At 38.9% G+C, this 17932-nt stretch overlaps 1 long non-coding RNA gene across 5 annotated transcripts in view; it reads right to left on the bottom strand.

Annotated features, from left to right (window-relative positions):
- The window catches only part of LOC147829711 (uncharacterized), a 52867-nt gene extending 44805 nt beyond the window's left edge, over positions 1 to 8062 (bottom strand). For 4 of the 5 annotated variants that reach the window (XR_015448802.1, XR_015448806.1, XR_015448803.1 and 1 more), the window contains exons 1-2: positions 7955 to 8062; positions 5525 to 5577 (exon numbers count right to left, since the gene is read on the bottom strand). This is a non-coding gene — a long non-coding RNA (uncharacterized LOC147829711). The remainder of the gene's footprint in view (positions 1 to 5524; positions 5578 to 7954) is intronic. The other variant, XR_015448805.1, reaches the window with a different exon arrangement.
- Between the last annotated feature and the right edge of the window lie 9870 nt (positions 8063 to 17932).

Genomic DNA, 17932 nt, shown 5'->3' with positions numbered 1-17932 from the left:
CATGTACTATACAAATACAGGGGATGTAACACAGCTCTTAAAAATTCTACAAAACAGTGAAAAAGGAGGCATAGTTCCAAATTATTGTTCCAAAATCTGTAAAATGTATAAGTGCATAAAATATAGTTTTATCAACTTAGCAATATGTTCATATGGATAAAAATATTAAAAGATTTCAAACAAATGAGAAATTATGTCACTGAGATACTGGAATTACGTATACGTGTGTATTTTTAAATGTCTTTCATATAGTTAAAATGTTTCAATCACAAGTAAAAGTTCTTAGAAACATTCCTGTTTGTATTATACATATTTAAAGTGTACAACATGATGTTTTCACCTATAGTCCACCAAAAAAATGTATACATACTTCAGAAAAAACATATAAATATTTTAATACTCAATTTATTGAGACATCATGAGATTCATGTAAGTTACCTTTGGCCTCTACCATTACAAGAGGTGCTCAAAGTGGTGCCTGTGCACTTCCAGACATTTATTAGTATGGCAAACTGCTGGGTTTTAATGTTTGTAATGCTTTTAAAACATTTAAAATAGTCGTTTTGGACTTACATCCTAATTTCAATGTTAGCCTCACCATCAGGACTTCTACCATGCACTGGTACTTCAAAAATTTTTATTAATCTTTCAGATATTTGTAGTGCATCTATGAGTTAATTTTATCAGAGGGAGGGAGTTTCTTATCTCTTGTATCATTAATTGAGGCTTTCATACATGACTTGATAATTATTGGTTTCCCCTTAACAATATTACGCACTCTTACACACGCATGCACAGTGAGAGTCTTGTGAGTTCTCTGCCCTGTGACACTCAACCAAAGCCTTATATAATTTTTCCTTTTGAATTTTTTTATTCTTTCTGAGAAACTTTGACATTTTTTAACCATTGACTTTTTGTTTGTTTGTTTGGTACCAAGAATTGAACTCAGGACCTTGCACTTGCCAGGCAGGTGCGGCACCATTGCACTAACCCCTGGCACTTACCTTCCAAATTTAAAGCATTGGTTGCTTATACCCTGGTCCTGGATAGATTTGTCAGTTTTACTTTGGCTAGGGCTAGATCTTTTCAAACCGACCATTTAATGTTTTCCCTCAACTTTAAAAAAACTTCCGTTTGTTCTGGAATCTTTTAAACATGACAATAACCCATACACTGGATGTCTACTCTGTGGCTCTACTTGCTTTTTCTAAGCCTGCTAGGACATAGTCTTGGGGAAAACCTCCCCCGCTCTGAGTCTGAACCTGCGGAAAGCTGCACCACCAGGAGAGAGCTTGAATATGGTGCTGCTGAGGGCCAGGCCACTTCCCTCCCTTCCAACGTACAGCCGAACCAAAGGAACAAACGGAAAAGTGAGGAGGCAAAGCCCGCAAAGCTTGTTCAGTACAGAGGGGTCTGGAGGACTGGGCCTCAACCACATTTTTTACATACGTCAGTTTGAGAAACCCCTCCCAGGACTGAGACTGCACCGCCGCAGGCCTCAGGCCGCAGTCCGGCGCCGCAGCCGCACGCGAAGGTACTGCTAATGGTCGGAAAGTGCGCTCAAGTTGGGAGGTGCCCGGATGTTCTTACGACGCACGCCCATTGCGGCGCAGGTACCCAAGAGTGCGCATGTGCAGGAAGTAGTACTGAAGGAGGCGCAAATAAATGCCTTGACATCAACGCATAGAGTCCCACAAGTTCAACTAGGCTGTAAGAGAACTTCAATAGAGGGTTTTTTTTATGGCAGTTTATCTGCCTGATTCAAGACCCCACCCAGGACCACAAACTGCAATTTGCTATCCTGTCATTTTTCACTTTTATTAAGTTTTATTAGTACATTATTGCAGTACATAATGATTGAATACCTCGTGGGGAGTTGGTACATGTACATAACACATTTTCATTCATTTTCCATTCTTTCCCTTCATCTTTTCTCTCCTCCATTAATCCCTTGGTCCCTGTCCCTTTGGCAAAAGATCTATCTCTCAGATTTTTATTTTATTTCCTCTTTATTTATATTTTGGGTTTCTTATATAAGAGAAAGCATATCATATACACACTCTCTCTCTCTATTACTCTCTCTCTCTCTTCTTCTATCTCTGAAAAAGAAACAGTGAGGTGAATTACTTCTGAAGAAATAAGGAAAAATTTCAAGCCTACTTAGAGAAAGCAAGAGAGAGAGGAAGACAGAATAAGGTGGTAGAAATAAGCACGAATATACGAACATATTCTCTTTATGCTATGCATCCTCATACAGTACTGGCAGAGCAGGGGCCCCTGGCAACATCAAGGCCTACTCTCAGCACAGAGCTTTGCTGCCCTCCAGTGGCTGATGGACATAAAGACCAACACATTAAGTGAAATAAGCCAGAAACAGAAAATAATTACAAGGATTTTTAAAAGATGGACATGAAAGCAGGAGGGACACTACTTGACCAGAGAAAGGGAATAAAGAAGAGGAAGAAGTAGGTGTGAGGCAGGGTAATGGGGGGCTAGATATGATCAAACTATGTTATAGGCCTGTATGAAAATCCCGCAATGAAAACCAGCCTTTTTAAAAACTACTATACCCTAAAATTAATACCTATAGAAAAGAACAGTTCAGTAACATAATCAAAAAGAAATAGAACCTCTAACAAACAATCAAAAGGGAACGGGAGATACAAAAAAACATTGTGGCAGAAATGAAGAATGCCTTGAAGGATGATCAGGTTAGAAATGACTGGGGAAAAGATCAGTGAGCTGGATGATAAGTCAATAGAAACTCCCTAGGCTGAAAGACAAAGAGAAAACTAAAAGATAAAAATAAAACCCAGAACACACAAGAATTGTGGGACAATTACAAAAGGCATAACATGCCCATAATGGGAACTCTAGAAGAAGAGAGGAACATAAAAAATAACTGAAGTAATAGTAGCTCAGAATTTTCTAAAATGAAGGACACACACCAAATCTCAGGTTCAAGAACCTTTACAACAATAAGCAAGGTAAATACAGAAAAAATTATAAGTACACGTATCAAATTCAATGTGTAAAAATCAAAAACAAAGAAAATCTTGTAAAAAGCAGGGAGGTAAGACCTTACCTACAGAAAGACAAAGGTAAGAATTACACCAGCGGTCTCAGAAATAATGTAAGCAAAAAGAGAATGCAGGAAAATATGTAAGGTGTTGAAACAAATAACCCATCCGTACAATGCTAAAATTCTTTGTACGCCAAACTGTATTTCTGACATAAAGAAAAATGTCTTTTTCCAATAACAACTGAAGAAATGTAATGCCAACAGATATGCTAGACAAGCAATGTTCCAATAAGTTCTTTAGAGATAGAAATCAAATATGACCGGAAAGAGACCGAGGAAGCAGAAAGGAGAGAAGGAATTAAGGAAGGTAGAAGGAAGAAAGACAGGAGAGGGGGAGGAAAGAGGTGGGGAGAGGCGGACAGTAACAAGGGAAGGGAGAAAGAAAGGGCATTGGAGAGGAATAAAGGAAGGCAAAATAGAACATTTTATTCTCACTCTATTAGATAACTGCTCAAAGTAATAGTAGCAACACTATATTGGGTGCATAGAATTTATGAATGAGTGGAATCGGTGACAGCAACAGTGGCAGGGATGGTGAAACTTTTATAGCTTTCAGTGATACAAACAGCCTGCTGCAGCACAAGTGCCATAGGTTTGCCACCACTGGCATAGGGAGCAGTAGCACGGGGGAATTGAGGATGCTCCGCTATAAGGTACCTATGTTAGCAGAGCAGCAGTATACTGTTATTTGAAGCTAACAAGTTAGACTTGGTGGTCTTAGATAAGCTGTAAATACATATTGCAAACTCTATGACAAGCACTAACATTTTTTTAAAATTTTTATTTATTTCATATTTCTTTTTGGTACTGGGGATTGAACTCTGGTCCTTGCACTTGCGCAGCAGGCGGCAAAACCACTGAGCTAAATCCTTGTCCCACACAAACATTTTTAAAAGGTATAATTGCTATGCTAAGTGAAGAGAGAAAATGTATTCATTAAAGAAACAAGGCAAGAAAAACGACAGAAGGACTGCCCTCTAGAATATATAAAGAACTGAAAAGAATCTGACCCCCCAGATTCAAACACCCAATTCCAACACGGGCACCTGAAGGGAACAGACATTTCTCAAAGAAGAAAAAGCAGCAAACAAATATATGAAAAAATGTTCAACATCACTCATCATTCAAGAGATGCAGATGAAAACAACCCTGAGATTCCACCTCACACCACAAAGAATGGCTGCTATCAAGAAATCATCCAATCACAATCGCTGGCAGGGTTGTGGGGAGAAAGGAACCCTTCTCCACTGCTGGTGGGAGTGTAGACTGGTGCAGCCACTGTGGAAATCAGTACGGAGATACCTCAAAGAACTAGGGCTAGAGGTCCCATTTGACCCAGCTATTCCCCTGCTGGGGATCTTCCCCAAAGAATTAAAAGAATCACACCGCAGTGATATATGTGACCCCATGTTCATAGCGGCAGTTTGTAACAGCTAAAGCTTGGAGGCAGCCCGAGTGGCCATCAACTGGAACCTGGATAAAGAAAACGTGCGGGTTTTTAATAAAAACCATAAAGAATGAAAAAGAATGAAAAACTAGAGTCATTTATAGCGAAATGGATGTCTATCAAGGCCATGCTCTTAAGGGAAACAAATAGGACACACATGTGTCAATACCAAATACTTTGGCGAGTGTGAGAAACTGATAGTGTAAACAAGGGTTAAAATGATTAAAACGAATAATGGATCATTTGAAATAGGAAAAAAGGTCCAAAGACGAAGGGGTGAAGGGAGGGGAACGGGAAGGATAAAGAGGGAAAGGAAAAACTATGAGAAAAGAAAACATAAGTGGAAATGATGTCTATGTAAATAGGGAAGGGTGGAGGGGGTGAAGGGCACACAGGTAATGGGGAAAAAAAAATAAGAACCAAGATACATCATGTACAGGAACAAACACCCAATGAGAAATGGAAGTGAATCGTATACCTGAAATGTACCAATGAAAGAACTTAAAATTTAAACGTTAACAAAGAAACAAAAGAAAAACGAGGGAAGATTTTTGAAGAAATGTAAAACTGTCATGACTAGAAAACACAAGCACGGTAGAGATTAACTGAACTATATCAATGATTATTGTTAATCTGAATTACCTAAATATACCAATTTAAACGTAAAGACTGTCAGAGTATACTTTTGAAAAAAATTCAAGTATAGCTTTTCTAGTCTACATAATTCCATTTGACATAAGTGAAAGTGGAAGGATAGAGAAGGATGATATACCATGGCAACACAACCCAATGAAATCTGAACTAGCAATATCAATTTCAGACAAAGCAGACTTCAAGAAAGAATCAGGGATAAAGAATTGTACTAGATAATGATAAATGGAGTCAGCTCTCCAAGAAAGCATAGGAAATCTTAACATATATGCACCTGAACAACTGATTCTCAAAATATGGGGGGAAAAAGACCATTAGAGCTACCAGAAGAAATAGACACATACCTTATTATAGTTGGAAACTTCAACACTCTTCAATCAGTAATTGATAGATGCAGCTGAAAGAAAAAATGGAAGTGCACAGTTGAATGAAAGGCCACCATCAATTCATTGGATGTAACTGACATTTCATAAATACTTCAACAAAGCAGAACACATCCTCTTGGAGCTCACAGGGAACACTTACTAACACAGACCCCATTCTAGGCCACGGGACGGATGTTAACACATCATAGTTTGTTCTTGTACTACAATGAAATTAAGCTCGATATCAATAATAGAGACATAGCTAGACAATTCCCAAAATATCTAGACTGTAACACACTTCCAAATAACATTTATCAGGCGCGTCTCAAGAAACTTTAAAATATTTTAAAGTAAATGATGAGAACACAAATTATCAAAATATGTTGAAGGCAGCAAAACCAGTGCATAGAGGAAAATCGATAACATTGAAAGACTAGTGTTAGAAAAAAAGAAACAGTAATCTAAACTTCCACTTTAGGAAGCTACACAAATGAGAGCAATATGAAATGAATGCAAGGGCCAGGGATTGAGCTCAGTGGTTCCGCCACCTGCCTCACAAGTGCAAGGTCCCAGCTTCGATCCCCGGTACCCAAAGAAAGAAAGAAATCAAATGAATGCAAACAAACGAAAAAACCAATGAAAATTAGTGCCTAAATCAATACAACGGAAAAATAAAAAAAAGTTTTAAATATTGCTAAAAGCAGAATATGGTTCTTTGAAGATGGATGAAATCGATAAATCCTAACCAGGCTCAGCAAGGCAAAGAGAGAAAGAGGTCAATTACTAATATCACAAACAAGAGAGGACATCAATACTGAGCTCGTTGAAATGAAGAAGATAATTAACAGTATTCTGAACAACTCTATGCTGTCAGAGACCAGAGAAGCGAGGCCTAACTGGCCTCTCTGAGCACAAAGGAGAAAGGCTGCACTCAGGGTGACTCCATATTGCGGGTTCCAGGGAAAAGCTAGCACACCTAAGATTAAGTTGTTTACCAGAGTATGTACTAGTGGCTATTGGAAAGCAGATGAGCCTTGTGCTACTTTGATCGCTTGTACCGGTGTTTAGGTGAATAAATGCAAGATGAGCCAGATGCTGGGGCTCCTAAGGGGCCAGAGCCCCCTGGCTGCCCAAAGTTAAACTGAGTCACGTCTCTTTGTCATTCATCCTTGCTTGCCCCCGGGTCAAGAAGAACAAAGTACCGGGTCTAGGTCCCAGTAGAAGGCTTGACTTGGCCAGTGGGGTGGGTCAGCTACACTATGTCACAAATTTGATCATTTAAATGAAATGGACCAATTCCCTGCAAGATACAATCTACAAAACGTATAGGAGAAATCAAATGCCAGAAACTAGAAACAACCAAATGATATCAAAAAGTGAGCGGATGAACAAACATTCGTACATTCATACAATGGAACATCATGAAGCAATGCAAAAAGCAATAACAACTTAATAAGATGGGTTGGTATGTAGTGTACTGGTAGCCTGCTTGCCTAGCATGTCCAAGTCCTTGTGTTCAATCTCCAGTACTGAATATCAGCAACAAACAAAAGGAAATATACATGCAAAGAAGCCAGGTGTGGTGGCACATGCTGTTCACTTCAGGTACTTAGATGGATGCGGCAAGAACATCACATATTTGAGGCCTTCTTGGGTAACTTGGTGAGACCAGATCTCAAAATAAAATTGAAAAGGGTTATAAATGAAGTTCAGTGCTTTTTGTATTCAACTTCCTGTAAGGGGAGAAGATGCATGGAGAAGCCTTCCGTACATATTCCTAATTGAAAGTATTTGGCCTAAAACTCCTCCCTACTGTATTACTCCAACTGTATGACATCTTGAAATGGCAAACCTACAGGCACTTGGGCTAGGGAGTGAGCTTAGATCTCAGTGGTAGAGCACTGCCTACCATGCTGGAGGACCCGTGTTCAATTCCTTTCAGTGCGAGGACATATACATATAGATGTAGATATAGATATAGGTATACAATAAAAAGCATCAGGTGTCACCAGGTTATTAGGGTATTAGGATTTGGGGCAAATGTGAGGGGAAGTGTAAATATATGAAGAACAGGGAAGTTTCAGTGTAAAGAAATTATTCCATACAATACTATTAGGATGGATATATAACATTATGCATTTGTCAAAATTCATAGAATTACACAACACAGAGTGAACCTTAATGTAAACTATAGTCTTTACTTAATAAAACATATAAAAGTGTTGGTTCCTTAACTGTATCAAATGTACCACACTAATGCAAGATGTTAATATTAAGGGAAACTGTGGAGAAGAAAATCTATGGGAACCCTATACGATTGACTCAACTTTTCTGTAAAACTAAATTCTAAAAACCAGTCTATTAATTTAACAAAAATAGCTATCACTTTTAGATACCTTCTAAACCTACCTGCAGTAGGTAGATTTTCCTTCTTCAGTCTTCCTTATCACCCTGAGGACACAGGAAGGGAACACTACATGTTCCCTTTCACTCTCGGATTTTAGTTTTGTTGTTTTTGTTTTCTCCTCTCCTGGAATGACAGGTAAGCTTTGTTAGTTTTCTGTAGTCGTTATTGGCAACCACCAGCTCTTCCTGTTCCCAGTCTGAACATAGTCTTGGCTAATTATTACCATAATCTTTAATTAGTTGTTGTTTGGCACAGTGAATGATCACTATTTCCTAAGCCTGAACTGTTTCAAACTCATTCCATAGTAGAGTTATAACTGTTTCAAGTGTCTGCTTGGATCTTGATCATTTTTTAGGGCAAATGATCAATATTTGTTCTTATAGAAGTACTGTTTTGTCCCTAACCTACTTCTTTCAAAATGAAATGTTTATGGATAGTTTCCTTCTTGCACATTTCTTCACACTGGAAACTCTCAAAACTCTTGAAAATATGGATGCTTCTCCCAGTTTTATGGTATAGAGCACAGGTTAGCCAACTTTTCTTGTAAAGGGCCTGATCATAAGTCCTTCTGGTTTTGCCAACTTCTATCTCAAATGACTCACTGTGTCTTTCTATTGTGAAAGCCATCCATAGGAGTTTACACAAAGGAGTCAAATTGAGCCTCAATAGCCCTAAACAGTAAGCTGCTCTAAACGTGCTGCCTCTGAACTTCTTTCTCTCCCTGTCTCACTTTACCTACCAGTGTTTTGTGGGTCATTTCCTACGTAAACTGCCCGGGGATCTGGTATCTCAGGGTCAGTAACCCAAACTTAAGGTAACTGCAATAGAAAGATGAAACGTGCATTAACATGGTGAATAGATTTGAAACTAAGATTGATGGTGAAAGAAATTGTGAACACAAAATGAGAAGACAGATGTAAGAGTACTGAGAAAAGATAAAGCACTCCACAAATATAAGGTGAAAACGTTTATATTATGGTTGTCATTAGAGTCTGAACCAGAAAATTGCTGTATAAAACACTACCAATTCAAAGCTACTCTTAATTAGGAAGGCAAGCAGTCATATGAACAATATGAAACAGATGATTGAAAAGTAACAGCATCAAAGTACTATAGAAAATTTAAGCTGCATGTTTCATAGCTTTTTATAGATTTTTCTGTCAAATAAAGTTTGTAGAATAACAATGTCTCTATATAAGTTAGCCAGATAAAAAAAGGTAACATTTGCAATAGTGTTTTTGACCTATTTTGAAAGTGAGAAAAACATTATAGAAAGAGTTGACTTTTCTTTTCAACATAACCTATCCTAATTTCCTTCCTCTTTTCCCAAACACAGTGAAACTCATTAAATTGTTGTCTATTCATGTTCATGGTTTTATGATTTTCACCCCACATCCATGGCCCTATAAGCAATATACACTGTAAGTTTTGTGATTTTAAAATTTACATAAATATGGTCATGCTGTTCAAATCATTCTGTAACTTGCTGTGATCACACAACATTACCACTGAGACCCATCCGTGCTGATATATGTTTATTGAGTATACACACGTCTTTGGAGAGATCCTGCCTCTTCTATTGGATAAGTTATTTTGTGTGTCCTTTAATAAAATACATCAGGGATTCACAAGTGGAGCAATTTTGGCCAGGGCAGTGTCTGGAGCCATTTGGGGGATGTGACACTGCCATCTAATGGGTAGAGGCCAGCGAAGCTGCTAAGCTTCCCACAGTGCACAGGACTGCTCCCACATCAAAGACGCATCTGGTCCAAAATGTTAACAGTGCCGAGAAAAATCCATGGTATAAATAAAAACCATCTATTCTACATTCCTGAAGGACTCCTGAAAATGGGGAAGTAACCCAAATAGACCATTCAAGCTGAGATAGTACCCATTCTGCCTGGTGGATCATCAGAACTGTGTCTTCCATGCACTAGAGAATGTTTGCTTCTTACACATGGATTTTCAACTGTTTTATGGATAACCATTATTGCTTATTGTGGGGGTTGTGTTTATGGGCATGTGTCCTGTGTGTGTGTGTGTGTGTGTGTGTGTGTGTGTGTGTATTATGCTAGGAGAGATTACCCACAAGTTGGATCCTTTGTATTCTTCATATTAATAGGAAAATATAATTAGAATTAAACTAGATTTAAGGTAGCAAAGAGTAACCATATTTTAGGATCTCATACATGGTGTTAAAAGATAATTTTTAAATGATAAAATCATGATTCTCCTATACAAAATAAACATTTGTTAAAGATTTTACTCTTCTCATGAATTTGAAAAATGTTAAGGTATTAACCAGTTTAAAAGAGAATCCAAGGAATAGACACAAGGGCCAGGGATTTAGCTCAGTGGTTTTGCTGCCTGCTGCGCAACACAAGGACTCAAGTTTGATCCCTGGTACCAAAAAAAAGAAAACAACAAAGAATAGGCACAAATACCGTGGACTCTTGACCTACAAACTCAATCGGTTTCCAAGGACTGGTTGTAACTCAAGTTGGTTGTAAGTCAATACAGCCGAGATCTGAATTTTTCCCTGGGTACACACTATAGATAACAAAAGGCAGACTTAGGTCCATTAACTTAATTAACCCAAGTTGTTCGTATGTCAGGCCAGTCGTATCTTGAGGGTCCAAGGTATAGGGGAAGAACAGTGAAATGAATGTGCAAATTGAGACAAGATTGGCTTTTCCATCATAGGAGAGAGAGACTGAGCTTCTCTCCTCTGCCAGACAGGAAATAATTTGGTGTTTATAAACAACAAATGCTTTGCATTTCTATCTATTATCAATCATTTACAAAGTTGTAAAGCAGCTCCCAAAGAACAAGATAACCCAATAGGGAGTAGGACTTCTTTTCCTGTAAAGGCATAAATTTAAGAATGTATAGCCCAAACTTCAGAATATACACAACCTACTATTGTGATTATCTTGTGTAAGCTGTGAAGCAAATACAGGATTTCCACTACCCCCAAGAGAATGGATGTTTCTTTTGTCAGTCATCATGGGAAGAACACATTCCAGGGCAGTAAAACAATGCCAGGCCCAGGTTGAGACAGTTTGGAGAACTTCCTTCTCTAAGGTGGGAAAAATTGGACCTCAGTCCCAAAGTAGGGAGGTACCCAGAGTCGCCTGTCTCTTGCCTCCCTGATCTGCCTCCCACCATAGGATGGATGTGGGAATGAGGCAGGGTTTCATAGTTTCAGTTTGGATGTGTCAGTTCTAAACCTATCTAATTCTCCTGGCTGTTGTAAATTATTCTGTTTTAAGTTTCTTTTCCTTGATTTTCAAGATAAAGTGGATGATTTTAGCACATTTTAGATATGAGGAATTTGGAGAAGGAATGACCTTGCTTGGAGACCACAATAGGATGACTCATCAGTGGTCATCAGGGGAAGACAGTGATATCCAGCAGCAGTACTGTCCAGAAGAAAAACCAAAAGGCTGGGGTCAAAAGTGACTGGGCCTGAATATTCATTAGGCACTAACCTGGGGACATCAGAAACAGGGAAATAATTTGAGGAAGGACAGTTTTCTGCAGTTTTGCTGATTTGAGCTTACACCACAGAAGCTGGGCTTGAACCTGAAGTATGACTTTTGCTGTCAAAGATTATTAAAGTCTGAGACTCGTGTTACTGGTTGTGGGAACATTTCATAAACAAGAAAGAGTGAAAATGCAGTGATAAAGGTGATAGGATAAAAGGGTGCTTTTCTTCAGTTGTGAAATTCAGTTCCTCATTTGGTCTAGAAATGGTGAACAAACTCATATGTAATAGGTAACAAGACAATCAACAGCAAGAAAAAAATCAAGATCATGATGATCCAGTCTTCCAGAGGATTTAATCATCTGCCATTGGAATTACTATGCTTAAGACACCTTCTGCAGAATTCTTTGCATAAGCCTATTAAAGACAGTTCATGAAACGTGCTTCTCATTTTGTGCCACCTATTCAGATATAGGTTTGGCTTTAGACTCATAAGTCCAAGACCACAGAAATTCACCCTCTTATTTTATTTAGTAAGAATTAGTATGCTAAGCCTAAATTTTACACTTCTCAGCCTAAATGTCAGGGACAACTGTAGGTACATGATTAGCCCCCAGATGGAATTTGCATCAGAAAGGCAGCATGTCTCATAGAAAGGTCTGGAACCTTGGTCTTAAATTGCACCCTGACACCTACTAATTGAAAAATCTTGAATAATTTGAATCTCAATGGGTTTTTATTTAATCTTATTAAAATGAATGGTTTAACCAGATGATTCTTTTATTTATTCATTTATTTATTTTTATTTTGGTACTGGAGATCAAACTTGGGACCTTGTGTTTGCAAGGCAGGCAGTGGAACCACTGAGCTAAATCCCTGGTCCCTAACCAGATGATTCTTATTGGTTCATCTAGCTAAAGTTTCTTTGATTTTGTAAAGCAGTTGTCCAGAATTCTTCCAGTTTTGCATGTGGCAGAGGAACAGATGTAACATATGGAAAGATAAGAGCCAAGAACTCTGACGTTTTCTCCACAAAGTTACCGACTAAACATCAAAGTGTTTGTATCTGATTTTTTAAATGATTTCAAATTTTGTCTTTTGTTCTCTTTACATCCATAGCTTTTTCACATACAGAGTAAACTAGTTAAATTAAGTCAAATAATAATAAGGAAATAATTGACATCTATTAAAACTATTAAAAATCAGGAAAATACATATGCTGGAAAAGCTATAGGAAAACAGCACACACCCATGCTGATGTTACTGGCAAAACATTTTGAGGTGACATTTTGAATATACTTATCAAGTATCATAAACTTGTTTGACTTAGTAAACCCCCTAGTCCAAATTTATATTTAGGATTGCTCTATTTCTCCAATTCTAAATTTCAACTTTAAAATTTAATATCAATTCAATAATGTTTAAAAAGGAAAAACCAAATATACTAAAATATTACTTGATACACAATAAAAGAATATGTATACCTTGGAATAAAAGAAGTATGAAAATATTAAAGGAGAAAAATCCATATACAAAAATATACTCAAAGCAGACTTAGCTTTTGTTTCTTTGCTTTTGTTGTTGTTGTTTCTTGGTACTGGTGATCGAACTCGGGTCCTTGTGCTTGCGTAGCAGGTGGTAAAACCACTGAGCTAAATCCCTGGCCCAAATTAACCTGGGAAGTTGGATTGGTTGTTTTGTTTTGTTTTGGTAACAGGGATCAAACTCGGGTCCTTGTGCTTGCACAGCAGGTGGTGAAACCACTGAGCTAAATCCCCAGCCCTCTTTGCTTTGTTTTTTGAGATAGGATCTTGTGATGTAGTCTAAAGTGGCCTTATACTTACTATGTCGCTCAGACTGGCGCTGCACTCTTCAAAATCCTCCTGTCTCAGCCTCTTGATTCTAGGATTATAGGCACCCCTCTGTGTGGCATAGAGCAGAGTTATTTATAATTTCAAAAAATAGCACTGGCATCTAGTAATAAGAAAATGAATAAATAAAACATGTACTATACAAATACAGGGGATGTAACACAGCTCTTAAAAATTCTATGAAACAGTGAAAAAGGAGGCATAGTTCCAAATTATTGTTCCAAAATCTGTAAAATGTATAAGTGCATAAAATATAGTTTTATCAACTTAGCAATATGTTCATATGGATAAAAATATTAAAAGATTTCAAACAAATGAGAAATTATGTCACTGAGATACTGGAATTGCATATGTGTGTATTTTTAAATGTCTTTCATATAGTTAAAATGTTTCAATCACAAGTAAAAGTTCTTAGAAACATTCCTGTTTGTATTATACATATTTAAAGTGTACAACATGATGTTTTCACCTATACTCCACCAAAAGAAATGTATGCATACTTCAGAAAAAAACATATAAATATTTTAATACTCAATTTATTGAGACATCATGAGATTAACGTAAGTTACCTTTGATCTCTACCATTACAAGAGGTGCTCAAAGTGGTGCCTGTGCACTTCCAGACATTTATTAGTATGGCAAACTGCTGGGTTTTAATGTTTGTAATGCTTTTAAAACATTTAAAATAGTCGTTTTGGACTTACATCCTAATTTCAATGTTAGCCTCACCATCAGGACTTGTACCATGCACCGGTACTTCAAAAATTTTTATTAATCTTTCAGATATTTGTAGTGCATCTATGAGTTAATTTTATCAGAGGGAGGGAGTTTCTTATCTCTTGTATCGTTAATTGAGGCTTTCATACATGACTTGATAATTATTGGTTTCCCCTTAACAATATTACCCACACATGCACAGTGAGAGTCTTGTGAGTTCTCTACCCTGTGACACTCAACCAAAGCCTTATATAATTTTTCCTTTTGAATTTTTTTATTCTTTCTGAGAAACTTTGACATTTTTTAACCATTGATTTTTTTTTTTTTTTGGTACCAAGAATTGAACTCAGAACCTTGCGCTTGCCAGGCAGGTGCGGCACCGTTGCATTAACCCCTGGCCCCTACCTTCCAAATTTAAAACATTGGTTGCTTATACCCTGGTCCTGGATAGATTTGTCAGTTTTACTTTGGCTAGGGCTAGATCTTTTCAAACCGACCATTTAATGTTTTCCCTCAACTTTAAAAAAACTTCCGTTTGTTCTGGAATCTTTTAAACATGACAATAACCCATACACTGGATGTCTACTCTGTGGCTCTACTTGCTTTTTCTAAGCCTGCTAGGAAATAGTCTTGGGGAATACCTCCCCCGCTCTGAGTCTGAACCATTCCAGTACGGCCAGCCCCTCATATCTGTGGAAAGCTGCCCCACCTGGAGAGCGGTTCGCCATGGCAGCCGTCCTCTTCCCTCCCTTCCAACCTACAGCCAAACCAAACGAACGAACAGAAAAGTGAGGAGGCAAAGCCCGCAAAGCTTGTTCAGTACAGAGGGATCTGGAGGACTGGGCCTCAATCACATTTTTTACATATGTCAGTTTTAGAAACCTCTCCCAGGACTGAGACTCCACCGCCGCAGTCAGGCACCACAGCTGCTCCGGAAGGTACTGCTAACGGTCGCCAAGTGCGCGCCAGTTGGAAAGTTCCCAGATGTTCTTATGACACTTGTGATGCCCGGATGTTCTTATGACGCATGCTCATTGTGGCGCAGGTACCTAAGAGTGCGCATTTGCAGGAAGTAGTACTGAAGGAGGTGCAAAATATGCCTTGACATCAACGTGTAGAGTCCTACAAGTTCAACTAGGCTGTAAGAGAACTTCAATAGTGGGGATTTTTTATGGCAGTTTATCTGCCTGATCCAAGACCCCACCCAGGACCACACACTGCCATTTGATATCGTGTCATTTTTCATTTTTCTTTATTAAGTTTTATTAGTACATTATTGCAGTACATAATGATTGAATTCCTCTTGGGGAGTTGGTACATGTACATATCACATCTTAATTTTTTTTCCATTCCTTTCCCTTCATCCTTTTTCTCCTCCATTCATGTCTTCATCCCCTTCCCTTTTGCAAAAGATCTTTCTCTCTGATTTTTATTTTATTTTCCTCTTTATTTTTATTTTGGGTTTCTTATATAAGAGAAACCATGTCATATTTAAGCTTGTATGTCTGATTTATTTCACTTAACATTATGATCTCAAGGTGCATCTATTTTCCTACAAATTTCCTACCAAGTTTCCTTCAAGATAATCCTTTTATATGACATAGTAATAATACTCCACTTGTGTAAAGACCATATTTTCTATATCCATTCATGCCTTGATGCACATAAAGCCTGCTTAGAAGATTTCTCTCTTATGAGTTGTGCTGCCATAATCAGTTTTTCAGTTTGTCTTTAATGACATTCACATTTTGAGGTTGTTTTGTAGTATTTGGGATCCAACCCAGAGCTTCATTAATGCTAGGCCAGTGCTCTACCACTGAGCTAAATCCCCAGGTCTGGCATTGACATTTTTTAGGAAGACAGGGTGGTTGTTTTGTATAATGTGTCCATCTATTCTGTTTTATCTTCTGTTATCTCAGAATCAGGTTATGAATTGGTGGTAGAAGTTCATACATGATGAGGTTTGCATCCCTGTGGCTGTGTTGTCTCAGAAGGCATGTCATAGGATTTGGTGTTGACTAATCATTCAGTTGAGGTGGTGTCTTCCAGCTTTCTCCACTATAAAGATACCTTTTCCCTCATTGCAGTTAAGGGCCTTTTTTTTTTTTTGGTTCCTGTTCCCCATGGAATCTCCATAGGGTCTTTTATTACAGCATGTCAAATATAAATCTCTTTAACTTTATACCTGCCTTGCTCTTATGAAATTCCCTCTACCAGTTGGCAGTCTTACTACAAACCCAGAACCTCCAGCTAGAAACCTCAGGGGTCTTTAATTACTCCTTGTCCATATGTAGCCAAGAGGTCCTAGAGATTCTCAGAAACATCTCCCAAATCAGACACCTCTTCTACTTTAATAATTCAACAGTCTAAGGGACTGTATTTGGTGAGGATTTAGGCAACATATTCTCTAAGGAAGAGGATGGGATGTATACATTTATGCGCAGGGACAGTTGGAACCCTGTAAAAGACACTTTCATCATGCATAGTTGTAGGAACATCCCAGCTTCTTTTGGGAAAACACCTCCACCTTCAACCCAAGACCTCCAATCTGTACTTTCAGGAGTGGATATTTTTGGATTTAACCAAATAAGAACAGTCATTTCCATGGTTATACAGGTTGGTTATGAATAAATCATTTACAAAAGGCCAATCAGAACAAATGTGAAGAATGTTATTTGAAATGATGGAAATGCATATCTTCTCATCTGGGGAAATCATCTGAGAGCTGCTACAGCCCAAGGGAAGCCTGGAATAGATAAGAGAAGGTATGCCTAAGAACCAAGAAGTGGAGCCAGGTCTGAGGAAGAAGAACAAGACAGTGAATGCTGGAAGTTTTTTAATCCTTCCTGAAGTCAGATGTCAGAATTGAACAAACAAACCAGCTTTTTGTTACTTAAGGCTTTCAAATGTATTTCTTACTTTTAGCCTGAAATATGGTTATGTGATATGGGTCACACATTTGGCCATAAGAGAAGAATAAATTATGGGAGACACTATTAAAAAAATCACTTTAAAATTTATTCCAGTTGAAAAGGATGCATATGCTGCTGTTGGGATGGGAGAGCCCAATGCCTGTTGTGCCTATGAGGAAGAAAAGGAGCAAGCTAAAGTGGACTGACTAAGGCTGAAGAACCTCTGCTAGGACACTTGCTATGGCTGAAGAGAAAGGCTGAGGCAACGGATGGACACGGCTATGAATGGCCAAAGACTTTTGCCATGGAGATGACCAGGCCCTGAGCAGACAACAAGCAATATTGTCAGTGTCTTGAGATCAGCAAAGCAGCAGAGGTCTTGGGGCAGGACTGCAGCTTGCAGACTAAGACAGCCCTACACACAAGTGAGGTCCTAAAGGACCACACTTGCTAGCTGTGGAAGAAATCCCACAAGGACAGAACGTGACTGGGCGCTGTGTGGTGGCTGAGCAGCAGGGGAGTCAGGCCCTCCCAGAGACCGATTGAGCCTTTCTAGAGCTCATGGAAGGATCAGGACCCCACGGGTCTTGCCAGGTCAGGAGCTCTAGTGTGGCTCAGGTGGGCCCACGCCCTCAGGCTGAGGTGGGCACAGGTGCGGCCAGGAAGCTGCTGGGGCCTTGTGGAGAGCATCGGACACAGGCAGAGCCACTCCTGCACCCACACACCATACTGTTTTTGACCACACACCTGGGGCAGTGGCCTAGACCCGTCCACGACTCACCGGGGGCTGCCCCACCCCATCTCCAGAACCTCCCAAAGAGCCAAGGTTGGACCTGCCCCCGAGAGGTGTCACTCACATGCCATGCAGGTGTCAAGGGCAGGACCTCGAGGGGAGTGACTTGGTCACCGAGACACGATACCGGACACACACAAGTTAACTGAGGAGAGGTTTATCTCGGCTCGCACTTGGTAGAGGTTTCCGTCCCTAGTCAG

This window comes from Heterocephalus glaber, unplaced genomic scaffold, assembly GCF_053883595.1.
Source record: "Heterocephalus glaber isolate CG9 unplaced genomic scaffold, H.glaber_assembly_v1.0 deba00000546, whole genome shotgun sequence".
Lineage (NCBI taxonomy): Eukaryota > Metazoa > Chordata > Mammalia > Rodentia > Bathyergidae > Heterocephalus > Heterocephalus glaber.
This window is presented reverse-complemented; position numbering and strand designations above follow the sequence as displayed.